This window comes from Lissotriton helveticus, chromosome 12, assembly GCF_964261635.1.
Source record: "Lissotriton helveticus chromosome 12, aLisHel1.1, whole genome shotgun sequence".
NCBI lineage: Eukaryota > Metazoa > Chordata > Amphibia > Caudata > Salamandridae > Lissotriton > Lissotriton helveticus.
The window spans coordinates 771,451,373-771,474,340 of record NC_136073.1 but is presented as its reverse complement, the minus strand read 5'-3'; the positions used below and the strand labels follow the sequence as shown (position 1 = coordinate 771,474,340).

Genomic DNA, 22,968 nt, shown 5'->3' with positions numbered 1-22,968 from the left:
ACAACTTTTGTGTCGTTAATGTTTTTTCTATAAGATTATGTGATATGTTTCTTGAATTGTGTTTACTATTTCCAATCAGGATTTGCAACAGTGCATAGAGGACAAGCGGTTTCGCTTGGGTATATTATTTTATGGATTGTGTGCATGGGAGCACTGCTGTTCAGACGTGTATGGAGCGAGTCCCATTCTCACAGTGTCTGAGCATCTTATTTCTTTGCACTCATGCAAGTCAACATGTGCATCTGGTTACTAAGATGGGATCTAGGTATTCAAGCACCACTGTTACAATGCGATGCAACATAAGGACAGGCATCTGAATTATTCCTGGCATGATGCCTCTGGCCTGTGGTAAAAAAAACTATGGACAGTGTCTGGCTCATCTATTAGTTGAGCTGAATGGGAACCCAAGAGTAAGACTAAGAATGGACTGCAGACACTCTGTATTATGGTCAGGCCCCAAGGAGATGGATACCAGACGTCATCAGTGGTGCCCAACCCCCACACATATTACTGAGCATGGACTTGAGTTGTGCATCTTGGTGCAACTACTCTGTAACATGGATGCATTGGCCAAGCTTGAGGAAGTCCTACTTGGTTCACAGTGATCAAGAAGGTCCTGGCACCTCTGCTGTTATGGAGGAATTGGTGAGACCATAAACCACTGTGTCCTACTCTCCCAGAGACACTGACAAAGCCAGGAATACTGCAGTTTTCAGACACCATTCCACCTGCCATTGCCCATGCTGCCACATATCACCTGCAGCCCCACAAGCACCAGTGAAGAGCACTGATCCAACACCCATTCCTGGCCCCTAGTCAGATGACAGGTGTTTCCTCCAGTGTAAGTGCCCAAAGGACTTGAGATGGTCCAAGAAAAGAGAAGAAACAGAAGAAGTGTTCAATACAAAATCATACATGAGGCCTGTGGAAGAGGAGGGCAATGAAGGAGAAAGAGAATAACTAAAGGATATTATCAGACCACTTTCTGAAACTCGTTGTTCACAACAGTGGACGATTTTGCACAACATAAGAGCAGGATAAAAGCTATAAAATTGCCAGAAGTGCCACAGTACGAATCAAAACAGCTGCAATAGTTGAACTTCGGGACAACAACTCCACTTGCATTTGACATCACTAACTCAGACCCCACAATAGTAAGGGTACACTAGGTTAAACTTTTCACAATAATGGAAAAACCATAGATTGGGTGTACTGGAAGAATGACTCTTGAAGTGAAAGCTATAAGTAAATTCACTTGAGTGGTTTGGTTCAAATCATGGGCACCCTGGAATAACAAGACATGAAGAAAAGGCATGTACAGTGTTGGCACTGATGGGCAGCTGCTGAATTTCAGGTGCAAATGTAAGCAGACAAATGGATAAGTGACACCCATAAAAGTGACCAAGAGAGAAAGACGCACTGGAGTGGAAGTAGGGAACATCAAGCTCAAATGAAGAACATAGAATGTCAAGGTGAGACTATGGGAACTAACGAGAGGGACATGAGGTCTATATTCCACCACCGGGGGCAAATATGTGACACTGCCGATGTGTATTATATGGCAAAGTAACTACATTGGGGCACAAGGGGGCTAAAAGGTCCACTTATTTCTTGTGTGCTGACTACTGTTGCTGTTCCCTAACATATTCACCTACCCAAATATGTACATCTGCCACTTACCTGCTCTTTGATAAGGAGGCTGGTTTTTTTAAGCACATAATCCATCACAGCTCTTCCGTTCACATCATAAAAACCTTTGGCTGTTAAACTGGACATTAAACTTAAAGTGGCAAGAATAACCTGTAATTGAGAAAAAAGGTAAGCATGGTCAGTGAGAAACCCTTTTGGTGTATGAATAGGAGAAAATCACACATTCCAGTGAGAAAGTAGCAAGGGATTGTGAGAAAACCATGCATTCTCTCCTTCCTTTTGTCCACAGATTAGACAAATATACATTTTTATGTGTGGAATGCCAGTACCTGGATACAACCTTTTAAAGGTATTTGTCGAATGGCTTCAGACGCTATCTGCCCGCGCGTAGCCTAAGGTCCTCCAATCAAAACCTACTAGTGACCCCTAAATTCAGGCTCACCAATAAGGGTGGGAAATCCCTGGCAGTCATTGGTTGCAGGGCATGGAAAAAACTGCCACCACAGCTTCGGCAAATTTCAACAGAAAGGCCCTTCAGGAAAGCCCTGAAGACCTGGGTTTTCTCCCTTACAGACACCGCCTGTAAAGCCCTAGTATAAAGTGTACAGGATCCTCCGAACGACATCAGTTAGCCAACATGTCCCACCTAGGTTGGCACCAAGCGCCAAGATGCTCCTTGGAGTGATAGCTGTGCTATACAAATGTACCTTCCATTCCATTCCATTCCAAAGTATGTTGCAAAAAGGGCTATTATGACACTCTGAGAATGAAACTAGAGTCAATTTAATTAAACTGTTTTTACAGAGTGTCTGACTGAAGTGTATAAGAGGGAATATTCAAATATTCCAGGTGGTCTACACCTTCTATAGGTGCCTGAGATTTGATAAAAGATTAAAAAAACATTGCAAAATATGCCTAGGTAGGTTACAACCAACAAAAAAGCTCTCAGGACCTGATATTGATTACAAAAATGCAAATGAGAATTCAATAGGCTGTGGATTCCACTGCTGAGGGAATTTAAAAAAAACTAGAGTCGTCTGTGGGAAGAATGATGGCCGCTGTCTAACTCCACCTGTAAGATTGAGCAGACATCCCAACACGGACAGCAGATAACAAATGGGTTGCAGTACTTAGAGTTCATTGTCCCACACCGTGTTCTTTGGTTGATCCATATCACTTTCAAGAAGTCGTTTTGGCTCAAGACCGTAAATAGTCACAGTCTCCTGTATCCAGTATTGAGTTAAAATTCACATCCCTAACATGGTTCTGTACGCTGTCTATTTGCACAATCTGGCCACAATGGCTTCAACTGCCAAAGAATACATCCATGCTTGATTTCTGTGATTCTAACATTCCTACAGAGTCCTGTCTCTGATGTTCCTGGTTTAATCTGAAAAATATCTAAGGATAACTTGGTTTATATCATGCCCTGAGGTTAAAAATGACAGACCCAATACACCTCTCAAAGAGAATCCAATAGAGACAAAGTTATGGCAATACTGCCTTTTGTTCATTATCAAAAGAAAACAGCTTTGTTGATTTTCCTTTGTGCCTATGTCCTGTGCTTGCTAACATGCTGAACATGGTGATTCTGATACTGAGTTACTTGCTTTCTCCATGGCACTGAAGTCAGGCACATTGTGGACATACATGGCATCAAGAAAGTCACATATATTCCAATTTCTACATAAAATACATCTTTTATATCACAATCAGACTTTTCAAACGTGCACATTGAATATTATCCTGTATTATCGATCCACGTTTGGTGAGATTTCAATGAGGCATAGCCCAAATATTATTCTTGGTAGAGACATTTAAAATACCTTACACCACGGTTGTTAAAGATTTGAGGAGATATTAATATTCTGAACTTCAAAACCCCTTATTTGATCATCAACATTCTCCTCCTCAGTGAGGGGTATTACAGATAAACTCAATGTGAAATACAGACCAAATATGTTAACAGCATACACAAACTTTCTTTTAACACACATTTATTAAACAATTAGGGATCAGCAACCTCTGGGATTGGGTCTGAAAATAATGCATTGACACAGACTAGGGCAGGAAGACTGGGATATGTCCACTTGGACAGGGAGACAATGGAACACAAGACACACTGAACTGACAGAAATGGCTGGAGGTTGCATGACCCAACACCTCCACTGAAGACTTGCCTTGGAGAAAGTCAACAGATTGTGGTGTGCAAACCACAGCTCTGAGTCCATGTAAGTAGGACTACTGCACTATGCAAAAACTGCAAAACTTAATTAGATTGAGTTGCTAATTATGAAAGTGCTTTAACACACGTATAATAGCTTGATGGTACCTTGCGATTGTCATCCTCAAGCACGTGACGGACAGCATCCAGATAAAAGGCACCTTCTGAATCTATTAAATAAAGCCATACACCAAATGTTCATAACACATAGATATCGACTTTGTCTATTAAGATCAAGATTAATACATAAGTAGTGAAGTTTCCACTATCAACTGTGATTACCACCCTGAGGGTCCTGTCTTTCAGTTTTGGTTTGTGAGTCTGTGACTGTGAGCCCCATGGGGCTATCAATGCCTTCCTGTTTCGCCATGCATGTCTGTGTCATCATGTGCCACTGAGCGTGTCTGTGTCGACCTGCTCCATATTTTATTTCCCTTTTTGTTCCTGTCCAGTGTCTACGTCAGGATCGGTTTTCACAGTGTCCCTGTCCAATTAATGGCTCACAATGGGAACAATTAACCGAAAAGAAAACAGTGGCACTCCTTTATTTCTTCACCATGATTCACATAATTGAAGTTGATGTAAGCAAGACTTTATTCGTAAATTGCAGTGCTCTACCAGGAAAAGTTGGCAGTTAATGTAGCTGAAGAATATAAAATTGAAGTATTTTGCTTATAGCTGCACCATGTTGGACAAGTAAGGGAGTAAGTTGGGAATACAACTTAGGGCTCCGGATTCTATGACAAGCATTATATCCCTTTAACTATTTTCCCTACCTAAATCACACACTGCCACCCACCCACTGACAGTCTTACCAGTTTCCGAAATGAGCTTGCAGAGCAGCTGTAATGTTGTGGCACGGGACTCTGCACCTATCTGCATCAAGCTACTTTCTAAATATTCATGGACCTCACTAGAGTGAGAATGGGCTGTAAGAGTAAAGTGAAAAGAAAAAATAGACATAATTGAAAAATAACACAACATAAAATTATGCAAGAAGGAACTCAACGCTGGGGAGCAGCCCATCAAGGCCATTCTTCAACGCATGTCCAGGAGGTATGTTATCAATGGTCTGCAACATTTAATGATGATCTTACGAGCACATGGTACTCATGTGACTACTATAGCTGTATATAGTAAACTGGGCACCATATTCCAGTAGCAAGCCAACCAATGTACCTGGGGGGGAGATAAATACTGAAGCAATAGTAGCTTTTAAGACGATCAAGTTACGTGCAGGGCAGTGTAAAGAAATTAATGTTACAGAGGACCTGATCCCTAGTAAAGGCCACTATATACTTGCAGTATCACAAATATATAAATACATTCATTTACGACCAACTCACCCAGTGACAGGATAATAGCCGTGAACAACTTGAGTGGCTCTTCTGTTTCATCGGAAACCCCACTTGAGGGTGTGCAGATCTGCCAATAACAAAGCCATAATAAATAATAATGGAAGCTAGGCTATCTCAAAGCCAATCCCATACATCCAGACAGCAAATAACTTCCAGTGGGGGAATGACAGCATGGGAGTTTGTCAGGACTTGTGGGGCCATGATCCATACCACGCTACAGTAAAATTTATTGTGTGGAATACAGCATATTCAGGGTGCCCGATATTGGTGGAAGTGCAAATTCTCAGTTACCACTCTAAGATGGATGCCTTAATTTCCTATGGTTTTTGGATAGTTTGTAGACTCAGAAGTCTGGCGAGATTGCAGAAGGCAGTGGTACTTAATGCTTTTAACAAAGCTGGCACTAGTGGCGGCTATTCAACGTAATCAAGACGAAGGCTGTTGTTACACTTCATCTTGGTTTATCTCTGGGGACGGTAAAGCTGTTCCCCTTTTGCTCCTACGGTGTCTGGCCAGCATAGTGGGTTGCATGCTTTTCAGAGCAGGCCTTTTTTGCTTCACTTTTTGCCCATTTTGCGTCCCAGGTCTGTAGTCAGCAGAGTGGGGAGCGAGTGTTTCTGTCAGTGGCTTCATTAGGGCCTTTTTCTGTTCTCACCGCCACTGCTGTTTCTGCTGTACCACTTCATTTTTTTTTCTTTACCGGCATTCAGTTCTCGCACTTTGGTCCTCATCAGAGATGCTTGTCTTTTGTTTCCCATTCATTCCAGATTCCACGTGCCAGCATTGCTATTTGGAATTTCATGCTTATGGCCGTCAAGTTGTGCACCTGTTTTCAGAGGGCCTTCTTATATGTGGACTGGGGTCTTGAATGCTTCAAGTTTGGATTGTAAGGATATTCCAAAAATGTTGGGGATTTGGATTATTTGAACTAAATTGTGGGGTACTTTCTGCACATATTGACCTTAGGAACCTTAGTGGGATAAATACTGAATTTCCTTTGATTGATGACATTAATCAAATGTATATGATATAGCCTTATTATTATTAAATATATAGATTTAAGATTGGGCGTACTGTTGTTGGGAATGTCATGAAGAGTCCAGCATATGTTATATTGTAAAGTCTAAGTGGACAATTGAACCTCCGAGATAAGCTTTGTTAGTATTATGTATCTGTTGTAAACCATTGTTATTGGGTACAGCTTTTTTCTTTCAGGTCTCCATCCTTGGTGTTCCCCCTGGGTCCCTTCCCTTTCCCTGTCACTCTGTTCCTCTGTTACCTATTATCATAGCCAGAGCTGCCGGGAGGCAGACTTATGGGTGGTTCTCGCAGAGGAGCTCTCAACACTGGCAGATTTATATCCATTGTCTTCTTTCTTTGCATCCTAGAAGCAAATTGGTTCATATAGGATTTTTTTGGATTATAATTTAATATTTTATGCAAGAGAGTTCCCAAATGTTGCCCTTTAAAAACACTCCTAGTATAAATTGGATTAAGGTAGAAACTTTATTTGTTACAATATGTTACACAGGAAATGTCTGTCGCCTCCCACTGAAATGCTTTGTTTGTACTCATGTATATACTTACCAGGTGATGCAGGACGGCAAGCACGGTTGGCACAGTTCCATTCAGCGCTCTGCAACTCTTAGTAACAGCTGCCTTGATGCATAACTCAAGGGTCTGCAAGGAGATAAGAAAATTGAGATGAGGCCAAAGGGCAGTTTGTGCAAATGATGATGGTCAGTGGTGAATTACAAACTTCAAAGTGTAAATTCTGTCTGAATGCAAGAGTGAGTTGGTGTGTGAATGAGCTCTCTTGTGTACTAATTCTAAACACATATGACCACAAGCAGATTTTGACAGATGACCGTGCTTATGTCTAATTTTTTCTTTCCTGGTTGCTCTGTTTTCTTGACTCACAGCGCCTTAAGATCTCTCAGATCCACGTAGTGATTTCTGTAGAGGTTATCTGTTGGAGTCAGATGTTGGATTTTAGTCCATCAAGGAACCACAAGAGAACATGTTCAGCATTTAACAGGGGCATGCCCTAACACATGTAGCCTAGACTCACTTGTCATCGTAGGCCCTGTATTCTTAGCCACTGTTGATGATGGCCCTTGCCTTGGTTGTCCTAGTTCTCTTGGTGGTTCTAGTTCTCTTGGTTGTCTGCTACTCCTTCTTCTTATGGCACTGTCTAGATCCTCTTGGCCATCTTAGTCCCTTCCTTCCGGGCCTTGGTCTTCCTGCTCCTGGTCTTCCTGCTGGTCTTGGTCTTAATGGTACCCATCCGTTTTGTTGATCTCTCTTTCCTTTTCAAATCATCATTCTGCCTTTGCTTTTCCTGTCCCTAGTTCTCCTGATGCGTGTCCCGTTGTGATTCCCTTGATGGTTGTGTCCTCTTGGTGGACCTGGTAATCCTAGTGCTCCTGGACTTCCTGGTTGCCCTGGTCCCTCTACTCCTCTTGGTCATTCTCCTCTTCCTGGTCTTCCACCTATAGTTTTTCCTCTTCATGCTCCTGGTTTACCAGGTCTTCCTTTTAATAGTTCTCCTAATCTTCGTATTGATTTTCATGTTCTCCTTTTTCTAGGTCTCTTCCTCCTGATCATCCTCTTATTCTTCTTTCCCTTCTGTCAACTCATATTTTCCTCAAAATCATCCTCCTGGTCTTCATCTACATATTCTTTGTCCTGGTCTTCTAGGTATTGGTCATTGGCCATTAGTACCCCTTATCCTCCTGGGATCCTACTCCTGTTAAAAGGATTATCTTTACCATGGTGCTTATTGCTGTGTCCCTCCTAGTTGTTCTTCTGGTACTCTTGCCCTGGTGTTCTTCAATCTTTTAATTCCTCTGGTCCCAGTCCTGCTGGTCCTCATGATCTTCATTGTCCTTATGTTCATGGTCCTGCTAATCTTGGTCATTCTCTTCCTGGTCCTCCGGATCCTCTGGTGCTGTTACTCCTAGCAATCATGGTGTTTGCCCTCAGGTTTTTCATGGTGGTCATGGTGGTGACTGCTGTTCTGGACCTCCTAGCCTGTGCTTTCTCTTCATGGTCTTCTTCCTCTAACTGGTCTCCCTCCTCCTGGTTTTCCTCCTTATTCTCCTAGTCCTCTTAGAAATCCTTTTCCTATTCTTCCTGGTCTTGATCCTCTTGTTTTTCCTAGTTCTTGGACATGGTATTGGTCCCCTGTTGGTTCAAGTTTTCCAAATCCTTCTGGTGGTCCTGGGGTTTCTAAGCTTCTTGTCTGTCCTGCACCCCCACCTCCCCTTCTACGCATCCTAATGGCCATCTTCCTCCACCTCATTCTGTGTAGGGTCTTCACAGTGGTGTAGGTTCTCCGTTTTGACCTGCCCATCTTCTTCCTTCTTGTTCTGGTGGTCCTGGTCCTCCTGATGACCCTCCCTTTCCACTTGCACATCCTTCTTCTCCATTCCATTCCATTCCAAAGTAGCTTTATTCGAAGTATATTCATAAAGAACAAGTTACTTACCTTCGGTAACACTTTTTCTGGTAGATACAGTATCTGCCTGTGGATTCCTCACCTTGTGAATATCCCCCTTGCGTCAGCAACGTTCGGAATTTTTCTTTGTAGCACGCTGGCGTGGACGACGTCGTAGGAACGCGGCATCGCGCGCGACTCCGTCTGACGTCACCGACCCCTTATAAGGCCTACGTCGGCGTGATGACATCAGTTCTGCCCTTTTTTCCGTGCCTTCGAGGTACCCGGACGGACCAATGACAGGAAATATACATATATACAGTGTACACAGTACATATAAACCATAATAGCACACATAGTGCGTAGTAAAGGTATCAAAAACCCAATAAATATACAAATAAATATACAAATAAGACCAGGTATAGCAGAGTGGAGAACGGGGAGGCGGGCGGGTCAGTGAGGAATCCACAGGCAGATAATGTATCTACCAGAAAAAGCGTTACCGAAGGTAAGTAACTTGTTCTTCTGATAGATACATCTGCCTTGTGGATTCCTCACCTTGTGAATAGAGTCCCACAGCAGTCCCCACTCCCGGAGGAGGGTGTCCACTCTGCTACAACAGGAAATCTTGGAGGACAGAACGCGCGAAGTGGCCGTCCCTCCTCACCTCGGTATTCAAGCAGTAATGCTTCGCGAAAGTGTGGAGGGAGGCCCAAGTCGCGGCTCTGCAAATGTCCTCAACATGTACACCTTTAGACAATGGAGAAGTAGCAGACCTTGCTCTGGTAGAATGAGATCTTATACCCTCAGGAGGGTCCTTACCCACCAAGGAGTAGCAAATCTTGATGCACAGGATTATCCACCTGGAAAGTGTGCGCTTGTGCACCGATCTGCCCTTCCGACAGCCAGCAAAACCAACAAACAGCTGGTCGTCAATCCGGAAGTCTTTAGTTCTATCCAGATAAAAAGACACCGCCCTCTTAGGGTCCAAACGATGCAGTCTCTCTTCCTCCTTAGAAGGGTGAGGGGGAGGAAAGAAGGTAGGAAGGGTAATGGATTGTCCTAGATGGAAGGGAGTTACCACCTTAGGCAGAAAAGCAGCCCTAGTCCTAAGAACCATTCGTTCAGCATGAATGGTCAGGAACGGGGGCTTAGAACTAAGAGCTTGAAGCTCACTCACCCTCCTTGCCGAGGTGATTGCTACTAAGAAGATCGTCTTGAAAGACAAAAGCCTCAAAGGACACTTGTGTAAAGGTTCAAAGGGAGAACCCATCAAGAAAGTCAAGACAAGATTCAAATCCCACTTAGGCACGATAAATGGAGAAGGAGGGAATTTATTTGTGAGGCCCTTCAGAAACCTCAAAACCACTGGAGATTTAAAAAGAGACGGCTGATCCGGCAAGCAAAGAAATGCCGATAACGCCGAAAGATAACCTTTGACTGTGGCAACAGCAAAACCTTGCTGCGCCAAAGAGAGAGCAAACTGCAAAATATCAGATAAATGAGCCCTCAAAGGATCAACAGCCTTCTCCCTACACCAAACAACGAATTTAGACCATCTATGCGAATAGATGGACTTGGTGGAGTCACGCCTGGCCAAAAGAATGACATCCACCACATCGTGAGGGAGAGAAAAAGAGATCAGGTTGCCCCGTTCAATCTCCAGGCATGAAGGTGTAATGTCTGGAGATGGGGGTGTAGAACCTGCCCCTCCATCTGAGAGAGGAGGTCTGCCCTGAGAGGCAGATGGAGCGGTGGGTGAGAGGAGAGGTGGAGAAGATCTGTATACCACACCCTTCTTGGCCAGTCCGGGGCGACCAATATGACTTGGGCCCGGTCCTGGCGAATATTCCTCAGAACCCGAGGAATCAAGGGTATGGGGGGAAACGCGTAAAGGAGTTGATTTCTCCAACTCAACTGAAACGTGTCCCCCAAAGCTCCTTGCATCGGATACTGGAGACTGCAGAATGACGGGTAGTGAGCATTCTCGTGAGTGGCGAACAGGTCCACCCGAGGAGTCCCCCACATCTGAAAGATGTAACGAACAACCTCCGGGTGTAGCCTCCACTCGTGGTCGGCAGAGAACTGCCGACTGAGAACGTCTGCACGAACGTTCAGAACTCCGGCCAGATGATTTGCCATCAGACAAATCTGATGGTCCTGAACCCAGGACCAGAGACGCAGAGCCTCTTTGCAGAGACACTGCAACCCCACTCCTCCCTGCTTGTTGATATACCACATCGCGGTTGTGTTGTCCGTCAGGACTTGAACCGACTGACCGCGAAGGGAAGGGAGGAAGGCCTTGAGCGCCAAACGTATCGCCCGTAACTCTAGAAGGTTGATATGAATCAACCTTTCCTCTGGAGACCAAAGACCTTTGACCTCCAGATCCCCAGATGAGCACCCCACCCTAGAGTGGATGCATCCGTTATCACTGTGGCCACCGATGGAGGCAGCTGGAAAGGCTTTCCTTGAGAAAGATTGCTTTCCACACTCCACCAGGACAGATCCGCCGCAGTTTCTCTGGAGATCCTCACTGACTCCCTGAGATCTCCGTTGTGCTGATACCCCTGCCTGCGGAGGCACCACTGGAGTGCCCTCATGTGCCAGCGTGCATGGTTGACCAACAGAATGCAAGAAGCCATCAGACCAAGCCGACGAAGTACCTTCAGGACTGGAACAACCGCTCCATTGAAAAATAAAGGAATCATTTCCTGTATGTTGCGAATCCTTTGAGGTGGAGGGAATGCACGACACACAGTAGTGTCCAGTACCGCACCTATGAACAGGTTGCACTGGGAGGGCACCAGGTGAGACTTGGGTACATTCATCGAAAAACCCAACCTGTGTAGCAACTAAGTTGTCACTTGCAAATGAAGGAGCACCTTCTCTGGCGACTCTGCTTTGATGAGCCAGTCGTCCAGATACGGAAATACAGGAATTCCTGACCTTCTGAGATGTGCTGCCACCACTGCCATCACCTTGGTGAAAACTCGAGGCGCAGTAGTAAGTCCAAACGGAAGGACCGCAAACTGGTAGTGTTGCGAACCCACCGTAAAACGGAGATACTTCCTGTGCGACTTCAGGATAGGGATGTGGAAATAAGCATCCTGCAAGTCGATCGACACCATCCAGTCTTCTTCCAACAGCGCTTGAAGAACCTGCACAAGAGTGAGCATCTTGAACTTTTCTTGTCTCAGATAAAAGTTCAAGATCCTGAGATCCAGGATTGGCCGAAGCCTGCCATCCTTCTTGGGGATCAGAAAATACCGGGAGTAGCATCCCTGACCCCTCTCCTGCTCCGGAACCACCTCTATCGCACCCTTTCTGAACAACGCCAGGACTTCTTCCTGCAGGAGAAGCAGGTGGTCCTCCGAACAATAACCTTGGCACGGATGGTAATTGGGAGGAAATTCCTGAAAGGGAAGGGCATACCCATTTTCTACGAGATTGAGAACCCAAAGATCTGATGTAACCGATTCCCAATCCCGTAGAAAATAAGTAAGCCGACCCCCTACCGGACCCGCATGATCCGGAATGGCGGATCTAGGGCTGCTTTGCTGCTGCTGGTGGGGGGTGGGTATTAGAGGAGGAAGTGGAGGAGGAAGAGGCTTGAAGTCCACGTCCACGACCCATCTGTCTACCTCTATAAGACTTGTACAGAGGGTTCTGTTGCTGCTGCTGTTGCTGGCCTTGCCTGAAAGGACGAAAGGAAGATCTGCCTAAGCCTCTGAACTTTCTGGTGGCTGTACCTTTTGCCTGCAAACCCAAAGATCTAGCCGTCGCCCGGCTATCTTTGAACCTCTCCAGAGCTGTATCTGCTTTCTTCTCAAAGAGACCAACCCCATCAAAAGGTAAATCCAAAAGAGTAGTCTGTACATCAGTGGAAAACTCTGAGGACTTTAACCAAGCAGCTCTTCTGGTAGCTACTGAAGAACCCATTATTCTAGCCACAGAGTCTGCAGTGTCCATGCCACTCTGAATAACTTGGCGGGCAGCAGCGTGATTGTCCAAAACAACCTCATTAAAGTTTTTTTCTGTCTTCTTCTGGAAGTTTAGCAGACAATTGTTTGACCGAGTCCATTAGGGCATGCACATATCTGCCAAGCAAACAAGTAGCATTTGTTGATTTTAAAGCCATGCTACCTGAGGAGAAGACCTTCTTAGCGGCCTGATCCAATTTTTTGGAGTCTTTATCTCCAGGAACTTGAGGAAAGGAGCCAGCTGATCTATTCGCACAAGCAGCCTGAACCACCAGACTCTCTGGAGAAGGGTGAGATGACAAGAACTCAGGATCTCCAGGAGCCACCCTATAACGTCTCGCCACCGATCTAGATACTGCAGGTGCAGATAAAGGCTTTTTCCAAAGTTCCAGAATTGGCTCGGTCAGAGCTTCAGTGAAAGGTAGAGTAGGCTCAATGATAGAAGAAGGCGAATGTAAAATTTCTGTGAGGATATTAGATTTGAACTCAACTGTTGGTAAAGTTAAGTTCAGTAAATCAGCAGCTTTTCTAATTACCATATGGTATGGTACCACATCCTTGGAGGGTGCATCTGAACCCACAGGTAATCCCCATTCCGGAGAAAGTTCAAGACTGCTAGCAGAATGAAGATCTTCAAAACAATCATCATGTTCCTGAAGTTCGCCTTCCTCCACTTCAGGTTCCAAAAACTCTTTCTGCTCCAGTAGATGTTGGGCTCTACGTCTCGACCACTCCATACGGATCGAAGTCGACGGATCCGGTAATGACTCCGATGGAGTCGGAGCCGGCGTCGACCGAGGAGTTGGAACAACAGGAGGTAGAGAAACAGGAACTGGCGTCGAGCCTCGATCCGAATTTCGAGGTCCCTCCAGAGTCGGCGAAGCCGTGCGCGGAGTCGATGACCTCGGCGGCGCTGAACCGATCCAAGAAGGATATGGAGTCGGCATGAAAGGTAGAAAAGGCGCCGGTGCATAAGCTTGGGGGACACCCAAGTTAAAAGACAAAGGACCCATAGGACCCGTAGGTGCTCCAGTGGGGTACATTGCCCTTGCATACACTCCATACATAGCATTTAGGAAATGCGATGGATCTTGACCAGGAAAAGGAAAAGAAGGGTAAGAACCCATTGGATTCGTAGGAGGCTGTTCTGGATTCGGCTCCTCTTCATCCTTTTGACTTTCCGGTTCATCCTCCGGAATCGGAGACTGAGGAACCTCCACGACCTCCTCATGCTCCGAAGACTGACCCGAAGCCGGATTCGGATCCAGTTCCGGCTCCGGTGTATGCTCTCAAGATCTTACCGGAGTGGTACCACCAACAGGAGACGGAGACACAAAGTCCTTGTGATGCTTCCGAGAAGATTTCTTCTTAGAGTCCGAAGACCCCGAATGATGGTGAGAACTATGCTTCTTCCTCTTATGTTTTTTCTTCGAGGAACTTGAAGCATGCCCAGAAGCTGACTTTGACGCCAACTCCGATCTGGCCCTCGACCTCGACCGTGACCTCAATGACTTCGATCGTGACTTCAATCTTGACTTCGGTCTCGATCTGGAGTGTCTTGATCTTGATCTCGAAGATCTACCGGCTTCTTTACTTTTAATTTTGGCTAATAAGTTTAGCTTCTCGTTCACGTAGAGCCTTCGGATTCATTTTTGAACAGGATCGACAGCCCTTGATGTCGTGATCCGATCCCAAACACCATAAACAATCTTCGTGTGGATCAGTAATTGACATCATCCGGGCACACGAGCCACACTGTTGGAATCCCGTTTTCTTCGACGACATCCTCGACGAAGAACAGAAACAGTAACAGACAAAAAGTAACAAAGTCTCTATCTGTAACGACAGAAGATCCCTGAAACCGTTAGCGTCGATGACCCGGAAAAAAAGGGAACTGATGTCATCACGCCGACGTAGGCCTTATAAGGGGTCGGTGACGTCAGACGGAGTCGCGCGCGCGATGCTGCGTTCCTATGACGTCGTCCACGCCGGCGTGCTACAAAGAAAAATTCCGAACGTTGCTGACGCAAGGGGGATATTCACAAGGTGAGGAATCCACAAGGCAGATGTATCTATCAGAAAGCACAAAACAAACAACATTTAGATACAGCTAAAAATGCCTTGGCTGGATAGTTAAAAATGTTTGATAAAACTTAGATCTCAGAGCAAATGGACGAGATAAAAGTTACATTAATACAATTTTCTTTGCATTATGAAATACATTACAGCAGCCAAACACAATTTAAAATAATCAATCACATTCAGTGGCCAGGCAAGGGAAGTTCAAATTAATGCTCACCAAAGAATTTCCCAGATTTAGGTTTCAGCCTTATAGCCCACGCCCATCCTAGGTATTTGGCCATCGCTATTGTGATAAATGGTAAAGTGCTGGTGCGCATAAGCCTTTCCGCTTCGGCTCTCCTAAATGTGCAAAGTAGTTTGCACACTGGAGCCAGCCAAACTCGCCTAGGGAGTGCATAGGCAGGACAGGCAAAAAGCAGGTGGGCAACTGTTTCGCTATGACTCCCACAGGCAGGACAGATGTTATCACGTGTGGGAGTCCACCTGGACATAAGGGACTTTAAAGGTAAGGAGCCTGCCTTGAGTTGGAAGTAAAGCTTCCTATCTCTCGGCCTGGTGATATTATCCAAATAGGATTCTAATCTGGGTGTGAGTTTTGCTTCTAAGAAGATTCCCACCATAGAAGATGAGTCAGAGTTACTCCAAGCATTAAAAGCAGCCCACTCCCAATACTTCGCTTTTAGGATGTTTTCAGAGGGAAAAGAAGCCTCTAATGGGTTCTCCCATAGCATTCTCATTCCTAGGCCAATCAGGCTATTCCTAACACCTCTTAACCAACCGATTTTGTGGAAGGCATCAGATTTTATTTCATCCAGAAAACCTGAGGCATATGATGAGAGTTCAGGTGTCATTCACAACCGGCGCCAATATAAAATCGGACGCAACTTGGCGACATCAATAATAGCTTTTCTACCCAAATCATATCTAAGTGGCTTAAGAGGGGTGCTTTGTGGGAGATTGGTAATGCTACGGAGGAATTTATTTTCAGAAAGAGTTAAAGGAGCTGCTTTCTCAAACCCCCATAATTCGGCGCCATAAAGCGCGGAGCTAGCAGCTTTAGATTCATAAACTTGAAGGACTGGTCTAAATGGTTTTGTTAGAGACCTTTTATGCTCCAGACTTAAAGCTCCCATAACTTGTCGATGTTTCAGGGCTGCTAAATCTATTTGGCAGTCACACTTAAGGTTCTTCTCTAACTGTATACCCAAATAGGTAAAAGCCCTGACCAGTTCAAGTGGTTGTTTATTCATGAAAACCCTCCCCTTAAAACTTCGATGCGGATTACAAGCCATTAATTTCATTTTTGACACATTAACTTACAGGCCTCGAGCAGCACAAAAATCTTCAAAAATTGATAGAGCTCGCTGGAGGCCATTAGGAGTCTTGGAAATAATTAATGTGTCATCTGCAAACATTAAAATTGGAATTTTTACACCTGCTGGAGAAGGGGCATCTGTATTTACTGGCAACAAACGGTCCACTATTCCATTAATATACAAAGAGAATAACGTTGGTGCCATGGCACAGCCTTGCCGTACCCCGCGTTCAACCGGAAACTGGGTGGTGACCCTACCCTGCCCTCCCTAGCGGATTCTAGCATGATAGCCCTCGTGCAGCCTCATTACGAAGGTTAGGATCTCGTCCGAAAGGCCTAATTCCCTCAACGTCACCCATAACCGGGAACGGGGGACAAGGTCAAAAGCTGAACGTAGATCGACAAAGGCAGCATAAAGGCTGCCCTTGCCCAATGTCACAGTCTTCCACTATAAAAGAATAAAATGAATGACTTGATCAATGGTGCTAGTGTATTTACGGAAACCCTCTTGGAAAGGGGACAATATACTATTCTCTTCAATCCAGTCTAAGATATTGTTCAGGATCAGCTTCCCAACTACATTCTGAATTGTATCTATCAAGCTGATAGGTCTGTAATTCCCCGGTTGAGTTTTATCTCCTTTTTTATATACTGGAATTATCACGGCCCCTTTCCAGGAAACCGGGATCGGGCACCCTGGGCTGTTGCATTTGCCATCAACAAGATGTATCTACCCCATCGTATTTTGTCGTAGAGGAACACATCCGGAGGGACACCATCGGGTCCTGGGGCTCTACCTCCAGCAACTGCACTAAGAGCTGCTAAAACTTCTTTGTCATTAAAAGCCTCATCAGTATAAAAAACATAACTAACTTCTTCCATTTGATCATCTAAAGGGTTACGCGCATATTGGGGCCTAAAGTAATTAACCCATCCTTCATGAGAGACATGACTTAGGGGCTGATCAGGTTGACCCCCTCTGCCTCACTTAATGATATTCCAGAATAATTTGGTATTATTCTGCAAACTAGCTTCTTTTAGGTCCTGCCATCTAAGCTCATCCCATAGGCACTTGGCTTTATGGATAGCTTTTTTGTATTCATATCTTGCAGTACGGACAGTACCCATTTCCCCAACCCTGATAGCATTGCCAAGGGCAATTCTTGCTTGCATACATTCATTGTTATACCACCGAAAGGGTTTGGAGTCAGCTAGTTTCTGGCTTCCATGGCGCTTAATAAAGTAGCTACTTGTACTTCTTCTCCTCTTTGGCCTCCTGGTTCTGGTCCTTCTGGTCTACTTCATTCTACTTATTCTCCTGGTTTTACTGATCCTCCTCTTTGTCTTGGGCATGCTGGGCCTTATGTCCTTGGGGTCTCAGTCATGCTGGTCGACTGTGGTTTTTGGCTGCCTGATCCTCCAGGTTTTTCCCATGGTCCTCCTGCTATTGCTTTCTCTTCATTATCTTGGAAATCCAGTTCCGTGTGTTCCTTTGTCCTCCTCCTCTGTTTGACCTCCATTTCACCCTCCTGTTTCTCCCTGTTCATCCTACAGGTCCTCTAGTTATCTGCCTGCTTCTCCAAGTGATCCACACTCCACTAATGTAGTCTCATCCAAAGTCAGCAAAATACACCCTCAAGCCAAAGGGCACACTTAGATGTAGCATGGGTGGACGAACACTATTGGAAATACATTTTCCCTTTTTTTCCTGTTAGATAGTAAAATACAGACAAATTGGGGTGCTCCTCAAAAACCTGGATCCATGTATGCACCGCTACATCTATTTCACTATTAACAGTTGTGGACCAGGATTGCTCAATGTCCCTCTTGCACCCCTGCACACTGTGAACCATGGGAGTACAGAGGAGCCTAAAAGGATAGTGTTTGCTTATGAGAATCAAAGGCAACGTGGAGGCAGGAGCTGCAACACAGAAGATGGGTGCGACTAAAAGCAGTTTTAGGAACACATTTAGCTACACAGATGCTAATGAGGAGAATGATCACCTGCAATAAAGGCTTGTAAGTCTCATTGGGGGAACAACCTCAAATTATGTATGTTATGTTATGTTATGTTATAACGTGTTTTATATAGCGCTCAGCTACTCCAAGGAGTGTCCCGGGGCTTCAAACCCAGTGCAGACCAAGAGCAGGCTAAAGATGCCACACACTACTGAACAAAAAGCCAGGACTTGAGATCTTTTCTAAAGGCTAACAGGTTGACAATCTTTCTCAGAGAGACCGGTAAAGCATTCCACAACTGAGGCGCCAAGCGTCCAAAAGAGCGGCCTCCAATGCGGGTGCGCCTTATACCAGGAACAGAAGCCAAGGCCTGCGAAGCTGACCTGAGCGATCTCGATGGCTGGTAGAAAGCCAGCCGTTTTCTGATATATTTGGTGCCAGTGTCATGGAGAGCCTTAAAGGCCAAGGTGAGCGCCTTGAAAACAATACTTTTTGGAATTGGAAGCCAGTGAAGAGTTCTCAAAAGGGCTCTTGCACTCGCTCTCCGATGAAAGCCAAACATGGCTCATGCGGCCGAATTTTGGACTATTTGCAAACGTGATAGAAGATACTCAGGGAGTCCGAGATAGAGCACGTTGGCATAGTCCAGACGAGAGCCAATTAATGCCTGCACGGAGACTTTCCTATGGGCCTGAGAAAGCAGAGGAACACATTTCCTTAACATTTTGAGGAGGCCGAAGCATTTACCAACTAGGCCTAGAATCTGGGGCTTCAAAGTAAGGCTGTTGTCGATCTTCACTCCCAAATTCTTGGCCATGTCCAAAGCAGCGGAGGGAGGAAACATAGCCACAGGCCACCAAGACCGCCACCTGGGGTCAGAAGGACAGCCAAAAAAAACACCTCTGATTTGTCCGAGTTGCACTTAAGGCTGTTCCGCTGGAACCATTCAAACACAGCCCCAAGGCAACCTCTAATACTCTCACCATTGAAGTCTGAGCCCTTCTCGCATGAGAAGAGGAGCTGGGTGTCGTCAGCATACGAGACAATCTGCGCACCGTGAGACTCCGCCAGTGCCGCCAAAGGGGCTATATAGATGTTAAAAAGAGTAGGGCTCAAAATTGAGCCCTGAGGAACTCCTACCTCCAATGGCGGCACCGCGGCGGAGAACGGGGGTGCCCAGATCGCTTGACGGCGGTCCGCTAGAAAGGACTCAAACCAGCTGAACACCGCCCCCTGCAGGCCGATCTCACTGAGTCTGGAGAGGAGACCGCGATGGAGGACGGTGTCAAAAGCCGCATGTATATGGTCAATATGCCATACAACAAAATTCTGTCATGTTTTTATGTTTGTAGCTGGTATTCAAATTTTTATTACAAGTGGAGACTGTCAAAAGAAGGACTTGTAAGGAAATTTGAACATCCTATCCTTTTAATTGTAAGAGCTCAGACCTAGCAGAAACTGTTCCACTTAGGTCCTCAACATTAATCTACAATTCTCAAGCCTCAAAAACAATAGTTGTGTGGAAATGAAAATTGGCAGATTGGAGACGTAATGATTCTAATAGTGTGTCCACCAAGGTCTACGTCACTCTTGCTTTTTCAGCTAATACAGTTTGCACGTCTCTAACTACGGACTCTTTCCTTGGCTAATATTTGTTTTTATAGCAACTAAAAGTAGTATTCTATAATTCCAACACATTATTGATTACCAACATGATACATTTCCAGTGCTCCTCTTAAGACTTCACTGTTTTACCTGTATGTTCGGTCACCAGGAGTGCAATGTATGGTCATGGGGCTCCTTAGTGAAGGTCATTTGTAAATGTACTTGTATTTCACAGGGTGAAAGCAGCCTTTCAGGCTAGAGAAAATGCAATGGCACACTGTTTGTTACAAGAGGTCACTAGGGCTTTAGTAAGCCCAATTACTGCTTGGGACCTATGTCAGGGCTCTAGTGACTGAAGATCTGCTATTTTGCTATGATTAACGCATCAAGATGGAGCGTCAGTATGCTCAATTTCACTTCCATAACCTATTTTACTTACCCAGTATCACAACAACAGGTGAAGCAAATTTCAGCACTGTTGATGTTTATTTAAATTCTAGCACAATTGCTTTGGTACACATTTCTCCTTTATTAATCCCGATTTCATATGTAACAAATACAAATGTGCATTTTGCTTCTCTGGCTGCCTTCATGGATTGTGTACTAATCACAATTGAGCTGGTTCAGTATTTGGAATTAATGTTGGAAAACTATATTCCCTGTAATCCCTTCATCTCCCAAAACAATACACCAGCTCAAAACTGAAATAATTACCAGGCGTGAATGTGTCAAATAGTGGGGAATTACTGTCCGAATTGGTGTGGTGGTTCTATTTCTCAGGGGTACCTAAGGGGAAAACTTGGAATCATACATTTTTCCTATATCCCAAAATTTCTGATACCCACAACATTGGTACTGGCGGGAGCGGAATGCCAATATGTTAGCCCAATGTACACATGATGGAGGCCTGAACCATCTCACTACTCCACCTGTGGTGTAACTAACTCACCAATGGAATCCTGTAGTTCTGTATTCAACCCTCATTTCTCAATAATGTAGTGTTTCATTGCAGATAATCTCTCATTATGGGATACGGTGTTCATTATGAGTGGATCATTTGGGATTGGTTGAAGTGGCAAGCATGGACAGCAAATAAAGGTCACACTCACCGTGAGCAAACGAAATGCCATATCAGCAGGCAGCTGGGGCTGGAGCCTTTCAACTTCATTGACCAACCAAGGAAGCTCCTTATCTAGTTGCTCCTCTGGCAGAACGGAGGCCAAATGTCCCAGAGTGGTGATGACCTGCCCCCAGACCTGATAAGATAAATTACACCAGGTTTTCAGTTCCACACACTAGACATTAACTACTAAGAAAAGATGAGCCACATGTGGAAGTTGAGGGTTCCCTGGAGAGGCAGCTGCACTTGACATCTGTTCACTAGGAAGTGATTCTGTCATGCAAAGGCAGTGGTTTGTTTCACTGGCAGAATATTCCAATAGACAAAACTGATTCTCTAAAATAGAAATGTTATCCATGAATTTGTTTCGCTCTTGTCTTATTTGGATGAGGGTTCCCCACCCACTCTCTCTATTTTCTCCCTCTCCCCAGCTCTTTTTAAAAAATATATTTCCAATGCCTCCTATTCATGGACAGGTTGTGGTAGACATAGAAAATACACTACTGCAGCTGCAATTTTATTAAATTGCCCTAGAATCTAATTCTGTCACTTTCTTTTTCAAAAATACTTATTACACTTACTGTTCCCTAATACTTAAGTATTATAGCATGGTTTAGCTTTGATTTTGTTTTATATATCTGACCTGATAGGAATTTGATACTTGGTCGGGTACAATAAAGGTTTTTACACATTTTATTCAGCTACATAAATAGAGATCACAAGTCTGGGTCAAGAGAATGAATTTCATATTTTTTTGTATTTCATCAAATGAAGTATATATGCAAAGGCAGAGGAAGGGGCAGTCAATGTGTATGCATCAGTTATCTCACAAAACATAACAGCTCTAAACCTTCATCCACTGCACTCTGTTCTTTCCCCACTTTACCAACTCACCTCCTGGAGACTGGGGATGGTTTCAAGAAGAAATACCTTACAGGTTGAGTAGGCTTCAAAGAAAAGTGTGACTAGAGGGGTGTCTACACTGGAAGCAAACTGGCCTGATAACATCTCAATGACTGCACAAAAATAAAAACATTACAGTTAAGTTCAAATGCTAAAGTGTTGCTTTAATCTACACATGTACCACCTTGTCTGGTAGTGCATAGGACATACTGAGCAAAAACAGTGCAATGCGTCTGCTGATAGGAAATGATTTTTAGCAGGTATTAGACTCAATTCACATAGGTGTTCTCTGACTCTCATAGATACTGTAATGGTATCCATTTCGATCATGCATCCTATTGCACTTTTGAAGCATTCTAGACAATATATGGTAATAATTCCACATTACTGCAACTCATTGTATTGAACTAAAACGAAGGAAAGGCAGAATATGTGTCACCAGAGTACTTTTTACATTCAATTAGCAACAAAGCAATTTAGTTTGTACAGTTTTGTTGTTTATGAAATAAGAGTGGAGAAATCAGATTTTGCACAAGTTATTACTGTATGACGATATTTGCCCTCTTGGCAAAATAAAAAAAAGTATGTAAAAATATAAAAGATGATGCATCCGAGCATTCCTTATCAGTAATTTTGTGAATCATTTTATGTGGTTAACAAAGAAGTGCTGGTTCAGATATCACCAGAGTAAAAAAGTGGTGTAATGATTTTGCACTATTCTGCTAATCAGGCAGGAAGACACTACACTGGTTTCAATCTCACATCTAAATAAACATTGATTCATTCAATTTCCTATATTAAGCATAGCAAAACGTGTGAAATCACATTGCCCTTTTTTCTGTCCTAATATTGAAAATGTTTAGTTGGGAGTAAATCTTGCTTCCTGCATTCTCTATTTTTCAAGAGGCAAAAATGGTTAAAATATATTTACTCCATGATTTGCACCAGTCTAAATCTTTACTTAACACGGTGACTAGTTTGCAATTGTGTGAGCTCTAGGTTGCAACAAGATGTCTGTGCCATTGAAGTGAACAAGTACCTCTGGGAAATGATTTACATTTTCTACAGGTTTTAATGCTCCACTTCCTAGGGAGGTAAGTTCACAACATAATGCCTGATTCAGGCTGTGGCAGATGGGTATCCCGTCACAAACGTGATGGGATAGCCCGTCCCTCTTATTACACATACAATAGGATACAACTTGTTCACCAAACTCTAAATCGAGCCCTTAGTTTTTTATTACTGAAAAGAATAGGGTGTTTCCCGGAGGTGCACTATACAGATTAGAGATGTGATCCAGTCATTACATGGCAAACTTGACACAGCAGCT

At 44.3% G+C, this 22,968-nt stretch overlaps 1 long non-coding RNA gene across 1 annotated transcript; it reads right to left on the bottom strand.

Annotated features, from left to right (window-relative positions):
- Nucleotides 1–5,245: 5,245 nt before the first annotated feature.
- On the bottom strand, nucleotides 5,246–20,860 carry LOC144798368 (uncharacterized). Its single transcript, XR_013603524.1, has 3 exons — nucleotides 20,725–20,860; nucleotides 6,820–6,912; nucleotides 5,246–5,299 (listed from the first exon to the last, which is right to left on the bottom strand). It is a non-coding gene; the product is annotated as an uncharacterized LOC144798368 (long non-coding RNA).
- Nucleotides 20,861–22,968: the final 2,108 nt, after the last annotated feature.